Consider the following 6,575-nt stretch of genomic DNA (forward strand, 5'->3'; position numbering starts at 1 on the left):
GGCAGCAGTGGTGAGGTTGGCCCAGGATCGAGCATTGTTGTGTTCTGCTGTGCATGGGGTCGCTATGAGTCGGTTCCGCTCAATGGCACCTGACAACAACAACAACAATTCTGTGGTGGCTTGTATGTTGCTGTGATGCTAGAAGCTATGCCACAGGTATTTTGAATACCTGCAGGGTAACCCACAGTAGACAGGTTTCAGCAAAGCTTCCAGACTAAGACAGACTAGGAAGAAGGAGAGACAGGCTACTTCTGACTGGTTAGCCAATGAAAACCTTATGAAGATCAGTAGAACATTGCCAGATATAGTATCAGAAAATGAAAACATTAAGAATAGAGGCAAAACATTGTCAGATAATAGTGCTTGAAGATGAGTCCCTCAGGTTGGAAGGCATTTAAAAAATGACTGGGAAAGACCTGTCTCTTAAGAGTAGAGTTGATCATAATGAAGTAAAGTTTTCAGGGCCTTCATTTGCTGATGGTGTACATCTGAAAATGAGGAAAAACAGCTCCAAACATACTTTAATAATCAGAACATTGCATGTGCAAAGTATGAATCTAGGAAATTGGAAGTTGTCAAAACCAAAATGGCATTCATAAAGATTGATATCATAGCCTTATTGTTGTTAAGTGCTGTTGAGTCAGTTCTGACCCATAGAGACTCCATATAGGGTTTCCTAGGAGAAACTGCTAAGCTTCAACTGCTGACCTTGCAGTTCAAACTTACTTTGTGGTCCAACTCATTAACTCACCGTGCCACACCAGTTGAAATGGACTGATATTGGCCATTTTGAATCAGACAATCATATGGCTTACTATGCAGAGAATGACAAATTGAAGAGGAATGGCATTGTATTTATTATCATGAAGGAAATTCCAAAATCTATCTTGAAGTATAGTGCTGCCTGTGTTAGGAAAAGATCTATATGCCTACAAGTAAGACCAGTTAATATTATTATCATTGAAATTTAGGCACCAAATGGTAAGGCCAGTGATGATGAAATTGGAGAATTCTAACAACTTATTCAGTCATATCATACATGCAATCAAGGTGCATTGATAGTTACTGGTGATTGGAATGTGAAGGATCAATAGTTGAAAAAATTGGTTTTGGTGATTGACCAAGCTTGAGATTGCATGACAGGATTTTATCAAACCAATGATTTATTCATTTCAAAAACCTTTTTGAAATAATATTAACGTTACTATATACATGTATCCTCACCAGACAGAATACATAGGATTCAAATTAACTACATCTATGGGAAGAGACCTTTTTAAAGCATTGAAGAGCAAAGATGTCAGCTTGACGACTAAGGTGCGCCTGATCCAAGCCATGATATTTCCAATAATCTCATATGCCTGCGAAAACTGGACAGTGAATAAGGAAGATCGTAGAAGAATTGATGCTTTTGAGTTATGATGTTGGAAGAGAATATTGAAAGTGCTATGGACTGCCAAAAGAACAAACAAAACTGTGTTGGAAGAAGTGCAGCCAGAGTGCTCCTTGGAGGCCAGGATGGCCAAATTTCACCTCTCATTTGGACATATTGTCAGGAGGGACCAGTCACTGTAGAAGGATATCATGTTTGGCAAGGTGGAGGGTCAGAGAAAAAGAGGAAGACCCCCAGAAAGAGGGATTGGCAAAGTGGCAGCATCAATGGGCTCAAGCATCGCAACAATTGTGAGGTTGGCCCAGGATCAGGCATTGTTTTGTTCTGTTATGCATAGGGTCACTATGAGTCGATACCGACTCAATTTCACCTAACAACAAAAACAATGGGAAGAAATGTGTGGTTATGAATTGGGCTGCTAATCTCACAGTCAGCAGTTCGAAACCACCAGGTGTTCCATGGAGAAGGAGGAGGCTTTCTGCTCCTGTAAAGTTTTACAGCCTAGGAAACCCTGTACAGGGTCACTATGAGTCAGAACCAACTCCACAACACATAACAACAACAATGGGAAGAGATAATGGAGAAGCATTATATCATCAACCAAAACAAGGCCAGGGGCAGTCTGTGGAACAGACCATAAATTGCTCATATACAAGTTCAGGCTAAAGATGAAGAAAATTAAAACAAGTCCAAGAGAGTCAAAATATGACCTGGAATATGTCCTACCTGAATTTAGAGATCATTTAAAGAGGAGATTTGATACATTACAAACAATGACATAGAGTTATAAGAGAACATTAAGAACATTGTACTGGAAGAAAACAAAACACCATTAAAAACAAATGAAAGAAATGAGGATGTAAGACAGCTGAACAGAAAATTTCAAAGGGTAACCTGACAAGATCACGTCAACTATTGTAATGAAATGTGCAAATTCCTGAAGTTAGAAAATCAAAAGGGAAGAATACGCTCAGTATTTATCAAGCTGAAAGAACTGCAGAAAAAAAATCATGCCTTGGGCTGCAGTGTTGAAGGATTCTATAGGCAAATTACTGAGTGATGCAGAAAGCATCAAAGAAGATGGAAGAAATACACAGGGTCACTGTACCAAAAAGAAATGGTCAGTGCTTAATCATGTGAACAGGCAGCATGTGATCAAGAACCAATGGTAGTGAAGGAAGAAGTCCAAGTTGCACTGAAGGCATTGACAAAAAACAATATTCTAGGAACTGATGGAATACAAATTGAAACTATTCAACAAACTGATGCAACATTGGAGACACTCACTCATCTATGCCAAGAAATTTGGAAGACAGTTGCCTTGTCAATTAACTGGAAGAGATCTACATCTGTGCCCATTCCAAAGAGAGGTGACCCAATGGAATGTGGAAACTAACAGTATCATCAAAATCACATGCAAATAAAATTTTGCTGAAGATAATTAAAAAAATGGTTGCAACAGTACATCTACAGGGAACTGCCAGAAATTCAAGCTGGATTCAGAAGAGGACATGGAACTAGGGATATCATTGTTAATTTCAGATAAATCTTGGATGAAAGGAGAGAATTCCAGAAAGGTTTTTACTTGTTCTTTATTGACTATGCAGAGGCTTTTGGATGTTTAGATCCTGGCAAACTATGGATAACATTGCAAAGAATGGGTATTCCATAACATTTAATTGTGCCTGTAAATAGACAAAGAGGCAGTTATTAGAACAGAACAGTAGAATACTGAATGATTTAAAATCAGAAAAGGTGGCATCAGGATTTGAGGTAGACTCATTAATAACCTGTGACATGTAGATGATACAACCTTGCTTGCTGAAAGCAAAGAAGACTTAAAATACTTACTAATGAAGATCAGAGACTACTGCCTTCAATATGGTTTGCACCTCAGTGTAAAGAAAACCAGAATTCTCACAATTGTACTAAGAAATAACATTATAATAAAAGAAAAGATTGAGTTGTCAAAGACTTCATTTTGCTTGGATCCACAATCAGTACACATGGTAATTTCAATTGACTCGTTAGCATGTGAATGTTGCATCATGAATAAGGAAGACTGGAGAAGAATTTATGTATTTGAATTATGGTGTACATAAGAATGTAAAAAATACCATGTACTGTCAAAAGAACAAACAAATCTGTGTTGGAAGAAGAGCAGACAAAATGCTCCTTAGAAGTCAGGATGGCCAGGCAGAGAGAGGTATAACTTCCGTAATAAACCCCATAACTGTAAGAATGATGTTTGAGTTCTGTGTGACAATTGCAATGAACTATCAAACTCAGTTGAATAGAAAGTGCAGTGGTAAAGAATGGTTTGTGCCACATTTTTATGCAAAGGGGAACAATAACACTAGTGAGGTATGCACACATTAGAATAATCAACCTGTGAAGATCAAAAGAGCAGCATTTGCCAAAGAACAAAGTTCAGAAGGGTTAGGAAAGAAGAAAGGATGGAAATAGGAAATATAGAAAGGAGGTAAGATAAGTGATGTTATACTGAGGGGATTGTCATCAATGAGATGAAAAAAAAAATATATGAATTGTTGAATGTGCAACTGATGATCTGCTCTGTTAACCACCCAATTTACAATAAAATGTTTAAAAACAGAAAAATGTTTGGAACGATAGACACAAGTTGCATTTTCCATTTATGGTAATAACTAAAAGGAAATCAAACAACAAACCCACCATGTTTATCAATCAGCATGATAAAATATACAGAACACTAACTATTGGGTCCATAGAACAACTGTTTATCTAGTAAGTAAAACAAAGAAAATAAATAAACTTTGTATGTAATCTTGCCAAATGTTAATTTCTTCACTGAGGAAAACACACATGGGGATAATATCTGGTCCAACATTGTGGTGAGAAGCAGTAAAACTTGAAAGCAGAGTAGTTATCAAGCAAAGTTTGAATAATCAGCTTTAACTTATCAGTAGTATTGGAGAACCAGTATTCTTTACTTAGTAATTCTAGGGATGTGGATAAGAACTATGACCCGGAAAAAAACTTTTCTTTATCACTTGCCACTTACAGAGCCAGGACTTAAAGCAAAGACAAATATTTCATTGAGTGTTGATACCTAGAAAAATAGGAGTGTAGAAAATCCCATAGATCTGTCTCCCCAAGGAGAAGGGGCAGAGATTTTTCATAGATATTTTTGGGTATGATGTAGGGGTCCCAGGAATTTCAGGAACTCTGTTGTCTGTTTAGTCAAGGTCCTATTGATCATCCCAGCCAAGCTGTCTCTAGATGTTACCTTTAATCTCTCCAGATGGTAGTTATCAGTGACCAACAAAGGTGTATGGTTGTTTCCATTCCTGCAATAGTCCTCAGGGTAGGGTTGGACTACTAATTAATGAAAAAACAATTTTTTCAGAACTCTGGTATTATAATAGAAGATGGCGGTTCGGGTTTTCTGGTGTGGTGTTGTGGGATAAAGCACTGGACCACAAGGTCAGTTTGAACCACCAGGTCAGCAGTTCAAACTCATCAGCTGCTCCTTGGAAACCTTTTACAGAGGTACTATGAATCAGATATCAAATTGACTACATCTGTGGAAAGAGGCAATGGAAAAGCTCCATATCATCAATCAAAACAAGGCCAGTAGCAGACTGTGGAACAGACCATCAATTACTCATATGCAAATTCAAACTGAAGCAGAAGAAAATGAAAATAAGTCCAGGAGAGCCAAAATATGACCTTGAATATATCCCACCTGAATTTAGAGACCATCTGAAGAACAGATTTGATACATTAAACACTAAAAGACCGAAGACCAGAAGAGTTGTGGGATGACATCAAGAACATCATACATGAAGAAAGCAAAAAGTCATTAAGAAGACAAGAAAGAAGGAAAAGGTCAAATGGATGTCAGAAGAGACACTGAAATTGCTCTTCAGTGTAGAGATGCTAAAGCAAATGGAAGAAATGAGGAGGTCCAAGAGCTGAACAGAAAATTTCAAAGATCAGCTTGAGAAGATAAAGCCAAATATTACAACAAAATATGCAAAGATCTGGAATCAGAAAACCAAAAAGGAAGAACACATTCAGCATTTCTCAAACTGGGGGAACTGATGAAATAATTCAAAAAATTAACTTTCATGAGTGATCATTAAGGACCCAAGCAAAATGAAGTCTTTTCTCCATTTATAATGATTGTTCCAGTGATGAGGACTTTTGTTTTCTTTACATTAAGATGCAACCCATACCAAAGACTGTGGTCTTTGATTTTCATTACTAAGTATTTTAAGTCCTTTCTAATTTCAGCAAGTAAGGTTGTATCATCTGTATATCCCAGGTTGTTAATGAGACTTCCTCCAATCCCAATGTCATGTTCTTCTTCATAGCCACCACTCATCTATCAGTTTGTTCCACTGTGGTGGCTTGCGTGTTTCTGTAATGCTGGAAGCTATACCACAGATATGTTGAAGTTTTACTGCTGGCAGGGTCACCCATGGTGGACAGTTTCAGCTGAGCTTCCAGACCAAGACAGCCTTAGAAGAAGGAGAGGCAAACTACCTCTGAATGTTTAGACAATGAAAACCTGATGAATATCAGTGAAACACTGTCAGCACCAGAATATTGAATTTAGAAATATGATGAATACCACCAGAATATTGTAAGATATAGTGCCAGAAGATGATCCCCTCAGGTTAAAAGGCACTCAAAATACGACTGGGGAAGAGCTGCCTGCTCAAAGTAGAATTGATCATGGTGACACAAATGGAGTAAAGCTTTTGGGACCTGTATTTGCTGAACAGGCACAACGCAAAATGAGGAGAAACATCTGCAAATATCCATTATCAATTAGAACATGAAATGCATAAGATATTAAGGAAAATTGGTATGTGTCAAAAATGAAATGTATCAAATATATATAGATAAATGAGTTAGAGCATATTGGTAAACATACTGGTAAACATTAGAAGTTATATGTCCATTCACACTCTCTAATTACAGGTGCCAAAATATGTGTTCTTTGAATATGATTTGATTGTATACATTCACACTCAATATATAACATATGTCATTGTTTTTGTGTAACATTGAATCAATTGTTACTCATCATGGCCCTATAGCACAGAGTAGAACAGTCCCAGAGGGTTTACTCTAAGCTGCAATATTTATGGAAGCACATACCTAAAATACAAATAGCTAAGCCACTCTTTCT

This window comes from Chrysochloris asiatica, unplaced genomic scaffold (genome assembly GCF_000296735.1).
Source record: "Chrysochloris asiatica unplaced genomic scaffold, ChrAsi1.0 scaffold00169, whole genome shotgun sequence".
NCBI lineage: Eukaryota > Metazoa > Chordata > Mammalia > Afrosoricida > Chrysochloridae > Chrysochloris > Chrysochloris asiatica.